Source organism: Rattus norvegicus, chromosome 20 (assembly GCF_021556685.1).
Source record: "Rattus norvegicus strain SHRSP/BbbUtx chromosome 20, alternate assembly SHRSP_T2T, whole genome shotgun sequence".
Classification (NCBI taxonomy): domain Eukaryota; kingdom Metazoa; phylum Chordata; class Mammalia; order Rodentia; family Muridae; genus Rattus; species Rattus norvegicus.
Genome location: NC_141553.1, coordinates 42,727,478 through 42,742,679, shown reverse-complemented (window position 1 = coordinate 42,742,679; position 15,202 = coordinate 42,727,478). Strand labels below are relative to the sequence as shown.

Here is a 15,202-nt window from a genome sequence, read left to right as displayed (position 1 = left end):
CACTTATACAAATATGCAGCATCAAATAAATGAGCGATAATCTCTTTCTCCCTTTCATTTTGAACTTCTAATAAACAATGTGGAGTCAAGGATTTTTATCAAAACAGTAATTATGAAGTATTAAATAGATTACATAGAGTGGAAGCTTCATATTTTAAACACTCAATTTAACACACTAATCCCTAGACACAAATAGTAGGGTGCCACATAGTAGAGTGATCTACACAATGTCACCCAGTGAAGTGGTAAACATGATCAAAATGTTGGTAATGTTCCTCACACTGTGGTCCCTGATAAAAGGCTTGAACATTCTGGAACATTAAAGTATCCTCCTTGCATGCATTCTAGGAAAGCAGTCTTCTGGAAAATCACCCCTTTACTAAAAGAATAGATTTTTTTAGTTCTCACAGCACACCACATGCTACCAGGTATCCTGACAGGTTGTTTTTGGCCGTCACACCTCTAAGAGGTCCCATCCTTCCTTCTATTCCAACCCAAGATTTTTTTTACTTTCAACATTTAATCTTGTTCCAAAATTTCTCTCACTTAAGGCTTTAGAGCTACATAACCCATGTAAACATGTACAGCCAAATCTGATAGATAGCAGGAAAATGAACACTTGATAATTTTGAGGGGGGACCACCCCCAAAGTGTCTCTTATCATCTCCTCCAGGAAGGAAGATAGAAAGTAAGAGAAAAACAATGAGACTCAACACAGGAGCTGAAGTTTAGAGGGATAGAGAATGAATTATAATTGGATAAAAAGAAATAAAATCAATTCCAAGTTGGCCTCTTCAGTCTGAATACATTAGCAATGTTCAAGTTCAGTTTTTTTCAACTATGAAATGAGGGGGCTTATATTCTTTTTTTTCTATTACCAAAGGTCTGAAAAATATTAACCGGAATTACATGGGTCTTTTGTCTTGCTCACTTCTTCCCCCTTATGTAAATAACAGTTTTAAGACACAGAGAGCATTGATTTCAAAAATCTCTGAATAGGTCATGGATTCATAATTTTAATCTTTGAAAACATGAATATTTAAAGATATATACTGTATTTAATAAAATAAAAGGTAGGCTTTATATTTCAAATAATTGTAAACATATAATAAGGAGCCGCCTTTTAAAAGTTCTAAACAGAAATGCTATAGCATCTCCAAAGAATGTACTTTGTCGTTATTTGAAATAAAATCTCGTTGAATGTGGCTGCACATCATTTTTGAAATCAATTCACTTAGTCATATTTTTGGCAGACATCTCACGCAAATTTGCCTGTGAAAATCCCATAGGAATGTGTAACATACTTACTGTGCCTAGTCAATCATTTTGAGTAAATTGAAAGGGCTTGATCTGATCTCCAATGACAAAGGGTTAAGTGGCTGTGAAGAACTTCACAATTCAGTTTAGCGTTGATAAGAGTTTTGTTCTTTTTTTAAAAATTATTTTATTTATTAACATTTCAAATGTTGTCCCCCTTCCCAGCCTCCCCTCCACAAACCTCTATCCCATCCCATTTTGCCTCGAAAAGAGTATACTATACCATCCACCCATCCACTCTGGCCTTACTCCTCTAGCATTCCCCTACGCTGGGGTATCAAGCTTCCACAGGACCAAGTGCCTCCCCTTCCACTGATGCCAGACAAGGCCATCCTCTGCTACATAAGGGTTTAGGGATGGGGTTGCTATTCCACCGTCAGTCCTCTGACTCATAATTATTCCTGTCCGAAAGAACTGCAGGGATGGAAATAAACCTGAGGAAAAGAAGGTTCAGCGACAAGCCCAAAGTGGGATCCAGCTCAAGGCGAGGCCCCAAGACCTGACACTATTACTGAGACTATGGGGCACAAAAAGGGCACCTATCATGACTGCCCTCCGAAAGACCCAACAAGCAGCTGAAAGCGATGCAGATATTTGCACCCAACCAACGGACAAAAGCTGCTGACCTCTGTCGTTGAATGAGGAAAAAGCTGGAAGAATCTGTGGAGGAGCGCCACTCTGTAGGAGACGAGCAGTCTCAATTAACCTGGACTCCTGAGATCGCTCAGACACCGGACTACCAAGCAGGCAGCATACACCAGCTGATATGGGGCCCAGACACATACACAGCAGAGGACTGGCAGGCCTGGGTTCAGTCAGAGAAGATGCACCTAACCCTCAAGAGACTGGAGGCCCAGGGAGTTCAGAGGTCTGGAGGGGTGGGGACATCATTGTGAAGACGGGGGGGGGGGCACACGCGGGGGGGGGCAGGGAGAAGGTATGGCATGTAGAACAGTTGGAGGGTGGACCAAGAGGGGAACAAAATGTGGAGTGTAAAATTAAAAAGATTAAAATTTAAAAAGAAAAGAAGCTTTGCTCTTACTTGCCAATTAAATACACATTCCAATTCCATTGAAATGGTAATTCTCCCTCCTCTCCCCCACACACCCCCTAAACTTCAGAAGAAACTATATGACTAATGAATCCTATAAAAATATGTAGCAGAATATTTAATAAGAAACCACTAATAAAGTTTGTAGTGTGTAAGTTTATTAAAACATATTAAAATAGTAAATAAGAAGCTGAGAATGCAGAGAGCCCAGGAGAAACTAGCGACACTAAATATATGAGGAGAAATTATAAATAGTGCCCTGGGATCCACTGTTAATTCAGATTCTTTGTTCACAGGAAACAGCTTCTTGACCATCAACAAATATATTCACAGGGACTTGAATTAATGACCCAATTGGACTACACCTATTCCATTTTATAAAATGTTGTATATGTTATGAACACACACACACACACACACAGACACACACGCACACACATTTTTCTTTTAAACAAAGTTACACTTTTAAAAACTATTAATGGTGATATTATTCATGGTGATGCATATTCAATGTTAAAAATCAGAAATATAATGGAATATTAGTCAGATGAATATGAAAAAGAAGATTTTGAAAAAAAAGAATCTCTGTACTAAAATTCAAAGTTGGGCCGAAAGCTTACAGGGCTGATTGGAGGTTGCAGGGTAGAAGATAAAGAGATCTGCTTAGACAGAGAAGCTAAAGCTCACAGGGAGGGCTCTCCCATGCTTCTTCCAGGGTGAGAGGAAGCAGGAAAGGACAGTTTGAAACAGTCATGTGACCAGAATAAGAGCTGTTGCTAATGACTGCCTGTGTGTGGTCACTTAGTCTTCATTTGATAATCTTCCCAGGGACACATTGTATTGCAACTCTGTCTGATTTGAATGCTAGCATGGCATGATTTTTTGTGTTTGCTGAGGCAGAAAATACCATAATTTCTTCCTAAAGAATCTTTAGAGCATCAGTGATCATTCAATGAGACAGAACGTCCATGTACCCTTGATTTCCACTACAGTTACTCTTCTCATTTTAAAAAATTAACACGTGTACATTTCTGCTTTCTGGAAGGGAAATCCAATTGAATGGCAAAAATCTTCTATAATTTCTGAGTCAGAACAATTATGGAAACACATTTTGTTCTTTATTTAATATATTGAAACGACATTAGGAACAAAATCCACATATTTTCAGTAGAAAAGAGACAGGCTGCCTTCAAGCATTTCTACATATAATGAAAGGAATAGCAATAGAGTAATTTAGACTTTACTTTCATTTGTTAATATTCTACCTTCTCTGCCACAGGTCAGATGCATACTAATGTGGTAGAAAATGATTGTCTGAGTTGTTTCATTTGAAACATGATTTGGCTTAGCATTTTGAATACCAGTTTTGTAAATGCCCACCCAGTTCTTTGGCCTACTCTCCTTAAGTGCCAATTTGAAGCCTGTCATGGGATCAGCTTAGTTTTCTCATCACCCCCTTACGGTAATTGTCCATCTTAAATCACATTGTATTGCAAATCTTGATATGTTTCTGAGGCCCCTCCAACCAACCGTATGTCACAGAGAGAACCTAGAAACAGTGGAAACAGCCACCCTTTTAACTCAATGGTTTGGAGGTGCTAGCTTGTTGAAGACATCCTTCTCAGAGTAATAAGTCACTCTGAGTACAAGCTATACTATAACACAAATATCCTCAGTCATATTTACAAGCAGGCCATAAATACATGGAGTAAGCCCCGAGGAACAAGCCCATCAAGCATTCTCTGGGTGCAGCATGTATCGTACAACAGTAAACATTACAGTCTGGTTGTAGAGGTTGGAATTGATTGGGGGTACTTTATTTCCAATGCAGAGTCCCTGTCTCGTTACCAACAGTTCTGGGTTAAGTCCAGAGTTCAGAACAAGCAGTCCAACCACCCTTCCTGACAGCCACTGTGAACTTGAGGACAAGGTTGTTGTGTTGCTGCCTGGGAGTATTCAGATAGTGAGGGGGTTACTGGCTACTGTAGCAAAAGCTAATCAGCAAGAAAGGAGTGCTGGAGTCTCAGTTTCAGTGGATTGACAGGGTATGGGTGACTTTCTTTTGTTCTTGTTACAGTTCCCTGGAAGTCTCCTTTCCTGGGACCTCATCTGGATATTCTTTCTCCTGGCAGGCTTAATGTGGGAGTGTTGTATCCATGTCCTGGCCCTATCCACCTTAACAGCTCTAGGCATTGTTAGGATCATGATGAGAGGTCCTTTCCAGCAAGATTCCAGAGTCTTGGGGTTATGTCTCTTAATCTAGACATTGTCACCTGGTCCAAATCAGTGGGTGTTAGAGGAACAGATTCATAAGTGATGGCAAGTTAGAGTTGCTTCTGAACCCTGTGGAAGGCTTCTAAGAATTTTTTTTAAAACTTATGCTTGTCTTATTCAGCTAAGATATCAGACTGGAGTTTAGACATCATGAGTTCATCCCATACAGAATCTCAAAAAGGAGGGGTGACCTAAAGTATAGTGGGTATTCTATCCCTGAATAAGATATAAGGTAGGAGAGATACCCAGTCAACACCAGTTTCAGGAGTTAATCTGGTCACGGCCTTTTTCAGGGTCTGATTTATCCTCTATATTTACTCTGAACTCTGGGGTATATATACAATGTAGTTTCTAGCTGTCCCTGTGTAGTTTCTAATTGGTCCCTAGAACCTGTTATGTGAGAGATAAGTTCTGCTTCACTGTCAGAACCAAGCAGGGTAGGCAAACCATAACTGGTATGACGTCTTCCAAAAGCTTCTTTGTCACTATGTTGGCAGTCTCCTTCTTTGTAGCATAAGCTTCTAACCATTCTGTAAAGGTATCTATAAAAACTAGCACATATATATATATGTGTGTGTGTGTGTGTGTGTGTGTGTGTGTGTGTGTGTTTTCCTGGTTTTATTTCTGTATAATCTTTTCTCCAATTAGTCCCTGGTCATTGATGCCTGATTCTGGTTCCTGGAGTGGGTCCTTGATTGGGGCCTGAGGAGTTCACAGCCTGGCAGGTGGCACAGTCTGAGATTACCTGATCAACCAACTATCCTAAGTCAAATATTTTATACCTTGCCCCTCATAGCAATTCCTTCAGTTTTTGGTGACCAGGTATGAAACTTGATGAATCTAAGTTTCTTAGCATACTCTTTAGGTAGGATGATGCAGACTTCAGAGATCAGCAAACATCTGTCTCTTCTGTAAAGTCCTTTACCTGATGTCATTTGTCTTCATTAGTATATTCAAGGATGGGTGGGAGTGTGGGGCAGGGCTGGGGGAAGGGGTGAGGGTAAGTCCCACAGCTACCAGGATGTTGACAGTAGAAGTATGAGCATCCTCCCTTGTGGCTTTTTGATGTCTCTTTCTAATGCTGAGGGCTATGAATGATGGTCATTTTGAGAGGAAACCACAATGCCTCCAATAAAGCTAGTATTTCTTCCTTTATTTTTGATTTTTTTCTTTTTGCAGTCAATAATCCCCTCTCTTGCTATACAGATCCATGTACATGTGCCAGAGAAAAGGATGTCTGCTGTAGCTATGGCTCAGTTTGTCAGTTTTAAAGCCTGGGTTAGAGCCTTTAGTTCAGCTTTCTGAAGTGAAGTTCCAGGTGGGAAAGCAGTTGGCCAAATAACAGAGTCCAAGTCTAGTACCACTGGCCCTACCTACCTGGTTCCATTCTGGATGAAGCTACTCCTCTCCGTGAAGTAGATATGTTCCACATCTGGCCAGGGTACTTCAGTCAAATCAGGCTAGATATTCCGAATGTGCCCCAGAACTATGAAGCATTCATACTGCCTATCTGAGGACCTGACAGGTAGCAGGGTGGCTGGGTTTGGGCCATATGGTGAATTATATCTTATGTGAGAGGGATTCAAATGTAGAGCCTAAAAGTGTACCTGTCTGGCATTGGACAGCCTCCAGTTAAGTGGATTCTTGAGGGTCCTCTCAATAACATGGAGAGTGGGGATAACAAGTTCCTGCTGCATGGTTATTTTGTCAGCATCCCTGATTCGAAGGGTAGTGCCAGGTATGATCTGGAGGCAGGCTGACCATCCTTAGGCCATTGGGTTTGGCTTCTTAGATAAATAAGCCACAGTTCTTTTCCAAGGTCTCAAAGTTTGGGTGAACACTCCCTTTCTCTGATGCATATATTGGTTGGAAAGGTGTGTGAATGCCCAGGAAGGCCATGGCCAGCACCTCCAATAAGGCTGTTCCTAGCATTTTAAACACCATGTGCATCTCATGGATCTATTCTCTTCTTGCCCCCTGATGGCCTCATCTAACAGTTTGGCTATCTCAATGAAACCTAGCATACAAAGTCTACAAAAGCCAGCAGATCTCAGAAATGCCCATATTTGCCTTTGGGTTGATAGAACTGGAATGCGAAGGATCATTTGCTTCTCGGGCATCTGACAGCATGTGTTGGTCCGCCCCCTTGAATATGTACCCCAGATAGGTGACTTCAAGTTGCCAAAGCTGGGCATTCTTATCTGGTATCGGTAGCAGAATTGATTAAGTTCCTGTAGTAGGTTTCATGTGGCTTCTTGGCATGTCCCAAGTTGGGGAATCCTCAATACATACTGGAGCAACATTATTTGGGGTAGCCCACAGGTACTCACCCAAGTCCACATGCAGTGCCTTGGATGAGTTCTTGAATCCTTGAGGCAGACTTGTCCAAGTCAGTCGTCACTTGAATCCTCTCTGTACATCGTGCCATTGTAAGACAAATAGGGGCTGGATTTGGGTGCCAGAGTCAGGCCACAAAGCAGCTCAGTGGCTGAAGCTTTCAATGGATGTCAGGGGCAGAGTAGTTAACAAAAGCCATGTCCAAAGCTCACTGGTGCTTTCTGGCTTCTGGGTCAAAAAGAGAGTAAGTCATATAGGCTGCTCAAAGTCTAGGTGTTCCCTGGGGCTGTCCTTCTCTCCTTGTACCTCCTGGCTTACTTTAGATAAATTTGTGGGCTGTCTTGTGGCCTCTCAGAAGCCCGCATCCTAATCTAGCAGTAGACCTAGAGCCTCTCATTACCTTCTGCAATGTTAAAATTCCCACATGGTTGAGTCAAAGGAAAGGCTGCATCAGTGTCAGCCAGGATTTGTGTGGGCAGGCCATTTGCTCCCAGAACCAATTTCTGGACAACTCCCATGATCCTCTCTCTCTCCTCTGTCATAAAGAGGATCTGGAACATTGGTGGACTGGTGAGCATAATTGAATCTAGAAGAGCTGTGAGAGCTGATGGTCTTTCTAGAAATGGGGAGTTCTGCAACTTCCAATTGTAAATAAAGATCATTATTGGCAAATGACACGTACATCACAAACTTTCTACCCTAGAAATCTGGCGGTCGTGTAGCCCAGAGGGGTAAGGACTTAACGGACTCGGCCCTCTGGACAGTACAAGCCAGAGTTCACTTGTAGTGAACAACAAGGGGAGTCAGGAGAGTAGGGGGGAGTCAGGAGCTGTTCTTTCCTCTGCCTGTTCTGGCTGGTTAGGGACAGTGTCTGCTGGTACAGGAACATAAGGAGGGGGCCAGAGATCCTCTTTAAGAGCAGAAAGAGGAAGCAAGGCAGGTAGGCAAGGCTGATGCTCCTTTAGAGTAAGAAGGGTGGGTAGCAGAGAGTCCAATAACACTTGGTCTGAGTGGCCCGAGGCCTCATAAACTAAACTTTGACCCTGTGAAAGATGAGGAAGTGGAAAGTTCCCTCCTTAGGTCACCCTATTTTATAGGTGGGCCACTCATTCCTACAAAAGATGATTAGTTTGCATGAAAAAGTTATCAGCCCAGAGTCTCTATGCCTCTGCCAATGTCCTTAAAGTGTTTCAGGACCAAGCCCAGTGGGGTACTTTGTGCCTGTCCCATCCTAGGAATCATAGAAAAACATGTAAAAGAGGACAAAAAGCAAATAGAGAATACACACAGACACAGAATATCCCTAATGGGTAAGGAACAAACCTAAAGACTGTCTCAGAGAGTCTTTCTCCCTGTGCATGGGAGACCCATAGACCTATAGCCAGTTCAGAATCCAGATAAAACCTGTCAAGTTCTCCAGCTCTGGTAGAGGGTCAGGAGCATCCTTTGTTGCACACAGCTGAATGACAAAATGGGCATCTTCTTTTTCCCTGTCAGTCTTCAGATTAAACCCAAAACAGAATTAAATGAAAACAGAAACAACAGATGTGGACAAGGCAAAAGACAAACTGGTACCCAGACTTAGCAATTGGAAAAACACTCCACGATTTTGGCTAGGGGATGTCCAACAAATCCTGGGACAAGCCTTCAAATGTAAGGGTCCATGGTTCCCCGAGATACCCCAGACTCAAACAGTATGTAAAAGCAAAGAGTGTTTTATTCTGCAGAAGTCCAGCCTGATGGGGTCTCCCATTACTAAGATAGAGAAACAATCAACTGAGCTCACAGGCTCATTTTAAAGCACACTGGAATTCTGGAGTAGATGAGCTTTATCTCACTCTATCTCTAAGCATTGCAGAACCATTACTCTGCAGGCAAGAAGTCTAGAGCCTGGGGCTTTTCTATCACTAATTGACTTGCCTGGATTGGCCACTCTTAGGCCTAGTCTCCTAAACTGCCAATTTGAAGTCTGTCACGGAGTCAGCCTAGTCTTCTCAATCTCAGAAAACAAATGTATTTGAATTATAGTTATGTAAATTAAATAAAAGCTCTTTGCAACACTAGGTAACATATTCTTTAGGGAACAAACTTCTGTAAACCGGGATTTACAAAGAACAACCTTCGTGAAAAATCTAGTGCATGAGGTGGTTTTGTTAAGGTTTGAGGTTTTTTTTGTTTTGTTTTGTTTTGCGTGTGTGTGTGTGTGTGTGTGTGTGTGTGTTATGTGAATTTGTATATATATATATATGTGAGCATGTACCTGCTCATGCTTGCATGCATGGAGGTATAGTGTTTTTGTGGTTCCACTTGGGTTCTAATAATAAAGACATAGAGACATATATATGGTATAAGGCTGTTGACTCATTTGCTAGGGTAGTCCCTAAGCTAGTCCATTTTACTTAACCTGCTACAGCTTCTCTCCAAGTGACTCTCACTAGCTCTAGCCCCTAGACCTGTTCCCTTTGTAGTCTGTCCCTCTTCCCAGTCTTAATGCCCCAGCTCCAGCTGTCAGCTCTTTTATTATGTAAAAAGATCCACTCCTGTTTCATCCAGTATAAAACAATTAGCACCAGGACAGTGCCCAGTCCATCTATCTCTGTGTCACCTTTTGGCATTGAAGACTATGTGACCTGCATGGCAGTTTTGCCTTTTTGTTTTGGGCATTTGAGGAAGCAACACATATTTATATAACCTGTTAGCTTGGTGCCAGAAGCACAATGATTAGCAACTGAAAAATAGGGACACACTCTCATAGTTGATAGTGTGTGTTCAGCATTAAGTGTCTTCCTCTATCAGTCTCTACAGTATGTCTTAAAATAGGAATTCACTGAATTGTCTAGACTGACAAGCCAGTCACTTCCTGGAGTCTACTTGTTCATATGCACTTGGCGCTGTAGTTATAGACACATGTGACTGTGCCTGGCTGGGCATGAAAGCTGGAGTTCCAAACTTAGGTCCTCGTTCTTGAACAGAAAGCATTTACACAGTAAGAAATCTCCCAGGTCCCAGGTTTCCGCCTGTCAATGCAGGCATAGTTGCTTATTTATGTGTTAACTACAACTATGTTCAAACCATAAAACTGAGCTGAATATTTACATTGAAGAGAGGATTCATATCACAGAGATGAAAATATTTACTATCTTGCAACAGATCGTTCTTTTATTTTGGGGAGCTTAATATATTTTTATTTTTATAATTCACATGGAGGGGTTTTGTCTAATTATAACCAAGCTTCTCTTTAAAAAGAAAAGAAGTAAAGCAAATGCTTACCAGGCAGCAAATATTGCAACCGACTCCTGAAAAAGAGAAGACAGTCCATGTGGAAATTAGATTTAATGAGCTAGGATAAGATTCGGTAATTAGCCACACTTGTCAGACAAATCTATTACTTCTCAAGGATTGCAGCTACATTGAAAACAACTGGGACTTCAGTTATGATGAAATAATATTTATATGAAAAATTAATATAGATTCTTGCATGGTACTAAATAAATTTATTCCATACTGATTGAGTTTATGGGTGTTTAAAACATCCTTAGACATCAGAAAATGCAAATCAAAAGACCCTGAGATACTACCTTATACCAATCAGAATGGCTAAGATCAAAAACTCAAGCAATAGCACATATTGGCAAGGATGGAGAGAAAGTGTTCCTCTTTCTGGTGGGATTGCAAACTGGTACAACCACTCTGGAAATCAACTGAAAGTTCCTCAGAAAATTGGAAATATTTCTTCCTGAAGACCCAGCTGTACCACTGCTGTGCATATACTCAAAAGATGCCCCACTCTACCACAAGGACATGTATTCCACTGTATTTATAGCAGCCTTATGTGTAATAGCTAGAAACTGGAGACAACACAGATGCCCCTCAACCAAAGAATTGATAAAGACAATGAGGTACATTTACACTATAGAATACTATTCAGTTATTAAAAACAAAGACATCATGAATTTTGCATGCAAATGGATCGATCTAGAAAACATCATCCTGAGTAAAGTAATTCAGACCCAAAAGACATGCATGGTACTCACTAATAAGTGGATATTAGCCAAAAAAGTACAGAATACCCATGATATAACGCACAGACCATAAGATGTTTAGCAAGCAGGAAAACCCAAGTGAGGATTCTTTAATCCCAGTTAGAAAGGGGAACAAAATAGTCACAGGAGGCAGAGGACCTGGTTGAGAGTAGGAACAGAGAGGAGATAGGGAGTGGAAAGAGGAAACAGAATCATGTATGGGGAAGGGAGCAGGAGAGAAGCTTAGAATGAATGGAAAAAGCATCCTTTGTGGGTGGGAGATGGGGGGGATCTTGTAGAAACTACCAGAGATCTGGGAGGTGAGAGACCCTCAGGACTCAATGGAGGTGACCTTAGCCAAAATGCCCAACAATAGACAGAGGAAACTTCAAGATTCCACCTCCAGTAGATAGACAGGCCTCTAGTGGAGGGACAGGGTTACTAAACCACAGTCAGAATTTCTGTCCCAGAGTTATTCGTGTCCAAAAGAACTGCAGGGACAAAAACAGAGAAGAGACTGAAGGAAAGGCAGACCAGTGACCAGCCAAACTTGGGATCCATCTCACAGAAGGCAGAGGCACCAAGGCCTGACACTATTACTTATTTCCTTACGGACAGGAGCCAAGCATGGCTGTCCTCTGAGGGATTCTACGAGCTTCTCGTTGAAACAAATGCAAATACTTACTCTTAACCAGTGGACTGAAGTCTGGGACCCATATGTTTGAGTTAGGGGAACAATTGAAGGAGGTGAAGGAGAGCATGACAAACGGCAGTGTCAACTAAACTGAACCCCTGAGAGCTCCGTAAGACTGAGCCACCAACCATGCAGTATACACAGGCTGGTCTGAGGCCCCTGGCACATATGTAGCAGAGGACTGCCTGGTCTGGCCTCAGTGGGAGATGTGCCTAATCCGGAGTGATTTGAGACTCCAGGGAAGGGGAGGTCTGGTGTGTTTGTATCAGTTTGGAAGCCATAGAGGAGGAGGATTGGGAAGTTGGGGAGGGGGTGCAAAGGGTGAAATGGAAATAAATTTGAAAAAAGAAAGAGAGATAGAGTAAGAAAGAAGGAAGGAAGGAAGAAAGGAAGGCAGGCAGGTAAGAAAGAGAGAAAAAAGAAAAAGAAAAGATCACAGAAAGGCCTGGCAGTTTTTGCCAACCTGATGACCTGTATTCCATTCCCAGGATATAAACAGTGGATGGAAAGAATCAATTCCCATATGTTGTCTCTAACTTCCACATGTATGACCTAACACACAAGCATTTACCTAATCACTCTTATACACACAGACATACACACAGACACACACAGACACAAAGACACACACACACACACACACACACACACACGATTAAAAAGAATTAAAAAGTAAAAGAATGAGAAAAAAGTCAGAAAATTATCATAGTACACAGATAGAACCAGTCTTTAAGCAAATGCAATTTTAAAGAGGACACGATTAACAAATAAGAATAGATAGTTGTGGTTTTGTTTCATTAAATAAATAATAATTCATAATTAAAAGAAAATTTTTGCATTAAAATGAAAAACAAATAAAATTCTTAAGAATTTGGAAGTATTTCTGAGAACATTTCATAAATATTAAGAAAGAAATCTAAGAAAATGTATAAATGACACTGTGTATCTAGCCACCTACCATGCACAATTAATCTCATATGACAACAGAAAGGTTTTATATTGTAGTTAGTATAAGATTATCAATTTCTATCATTCAATTTTTTCTCTATATAATTACTGGCAAATTATTTTTAGTATCTTCTGGATGCTACATTTTGGTGGGTTAAGACTTTTTTCTGTTTCTTGTTATGAATATATTGCCTATGACATAAAAAGTCCTACAGATATTCATCAGAAACAAGTCCTCTCTTGACCTTCCTTTGTGGAGGACAGTAGCCATTTGTATGATATGGGGTAGAGATGGAGAACATAACTTTAAATGGAACACACCCTCCTTTGATTTTCTTCACTTCACCTTTTACTCATTTGTAGCAAATAACCAACAAACTCACTGGGTAGATCCTGGTTGTGCCCTAGCTGCGTTACAATCTGAGGTCTACACATTACTGTGAGTATTCAAATGCTCTTATTCTGTTCACTCTAGGAGGTCAGAAGTCCAGCATAGCTGATGTATAGCTGCATGCTGGGATTTTCAAGTGGAAAAAACCATGGGGACAAGAAAATGAATGGAGGTGACAAGAACTGAGCACATGAGCACAGAAACCTGTGGCTCGTACAAGGGCTAAAAGCCAGGGTTATGCAATTACTAGGAACAGGATGTAGGGGGAAAATCATCATGTAAGGAGGATAATAAATACAAAGTAGAAGACAAATGGCAAAGACAGGGGCAGAAACCCTGCAGATTCTTGCAAATAAAAAAGGCAAATGTAAAAAAATGTTACCTGTTAGTAACTGTTCTGTAGTCATCAGTGTTTTCTCAAAAGGTTCTCTAATATCTTGAAGGTTCTAAAATAAAAAAAAAAAATGATAGGTAGTTAAATTTATCCTACTTCCTCAAGAATTACATTTTGAAATCATACAAAAGCTATTAAGCTGTATAAAAGTCTCCAGTCTTGCTACAGAAATTCTGGAACAGTTTTTCTGAAAGGCTTTTTACCATTCTGTCACGGGAACTGTGATCTTTCCTACTTAAAAATCATTCTTAGTATTATGTTAGACTGTTCTCTGACCTCAAATGCTAAATTATAATGCCATTAATAAGAGATTCTTTGATGAATAATGAACTGAGGATTTGATTTCTCATATATGTTTGTGTAAACTTCCACACATGTGTATATTATCATCACAGATTTTATAGGGAAATTAATGTGTTTTTCTGGAAATCTCAGTAGAGTATTCTTTAATTGTCTTTAAAGGTTTTTGGTTTTCTCCTTAAAACAAAAACTCATGATGTCTAGTCTAGCCTCAAAATCACAATCTCACTAGTTCTTGCATGCTAGGATCATGGCCCTGTACTAGCATCCTCAATTTAAACAACATTTGACCTCTTATTTTTAGTGTTTTAGGGGTGCATTTTATTTTCATCCTGGGTTCTTAGTGGTGAGAAATTTTAATGAAATGGCCATGTGTGAGGTAGAACGGTAATGTGCTCTTGTAACCCAAACTCTGAAGAGGTGGATACAGCAGATCCCCTGGACTTGAGGTCTACTCTGCCCAGACTAATGGGATGAGCTTCAAATACCATTGAAAGAGTATTTCCAAATACCAGTTGGACCATTCCTCAAGAAGGAACCCAGAAGCTGACTTCTGGTCTCAAACTGCACATACATTATAAATATATATGAAACCACACACATGAAAATGCCAGCATACACACACACACACACACACACACACACACACACACACACACCATTTGAACCTCATATCTGTGATAGTAAAATGCAGGTTATTCAGGTATATTAGGAAAACTTAAAATGGGATCATGCCTTAAAGAATCATAAAGTCGGCCACAAATATTCCATTGAAATATTTTAAAGAAATAAAGCTGTAAAGAATCAGAAAAGGGGGTAACAGAGGAAATAACACTGCATTGTTATACAGAAATGTAAGTTGCCCTAACATCTAAGGGACAAACATAAAAATAAGCAAAATACATATAAAATACCTTTTATCTACTCAAGGATAAAAGAAAACATAAAATAATACTATAATATTGAAACTTACTTAACCTTTCATATGAAGAATTGCACAAGTATAAACAAATACATATAAACATACATACTGCAAAGACATACATCACACATATATACAGACATAAACCCCATCTACACACACAGAAACAGACATAGTCATGCACCTATACACACTCCCTAGATAGATATACACATGCATATGCACATACCAGAAGCATACATGATACACAAATTACAAACGTACAACATACACACCAATATTCACACCTATACCAAAAATAAAAGTCAAGACAATATGTCACCCCCAGAGTCCAGCTATTGTAATGCAGCAAGCTTCAATATTTCAACACAGTTGAATAATAAGATAAAGACTTAAAAACCAACTTTATGCAGATGATAGTGGTCCTTAAAAAATAAATGAATAAATAATTCAAAGAAAGCCAAAAACGTCAAGAAAAAAAGTGAAGGAAAAAATAAAATTGTTCAAGACTTGAATACAAAAGTCAAGCAATAAAGATAAAACAAATTAAAG

The 15,202-nt window shown here is 40.2% G+C and overlaps 1 long non-coding RNA gene across 1 annotated transcript in view; it reads right to left on the bottom strand.

Moving 5' to 3' along the window:
* LOC147998705 (uncharacterized) overlaps window positions 1-7,460 on the bottom strand; it is a 71,326-nt gene extending 63,866 nt beyond the window's left edge. The window contains exon 1 of the long non-coding RNA XR_015646020.1: window positions 6,973-7,460. This is a non-coding gene — a long non-coding RNA (uncharacterized LOC147998705). The remainder of the gene's footprint in view (window positions 1-6,972) is intronic.
* Between the last annotated feature and the right edge of the window lie 7,742 nt (window positions 7,461-15,202).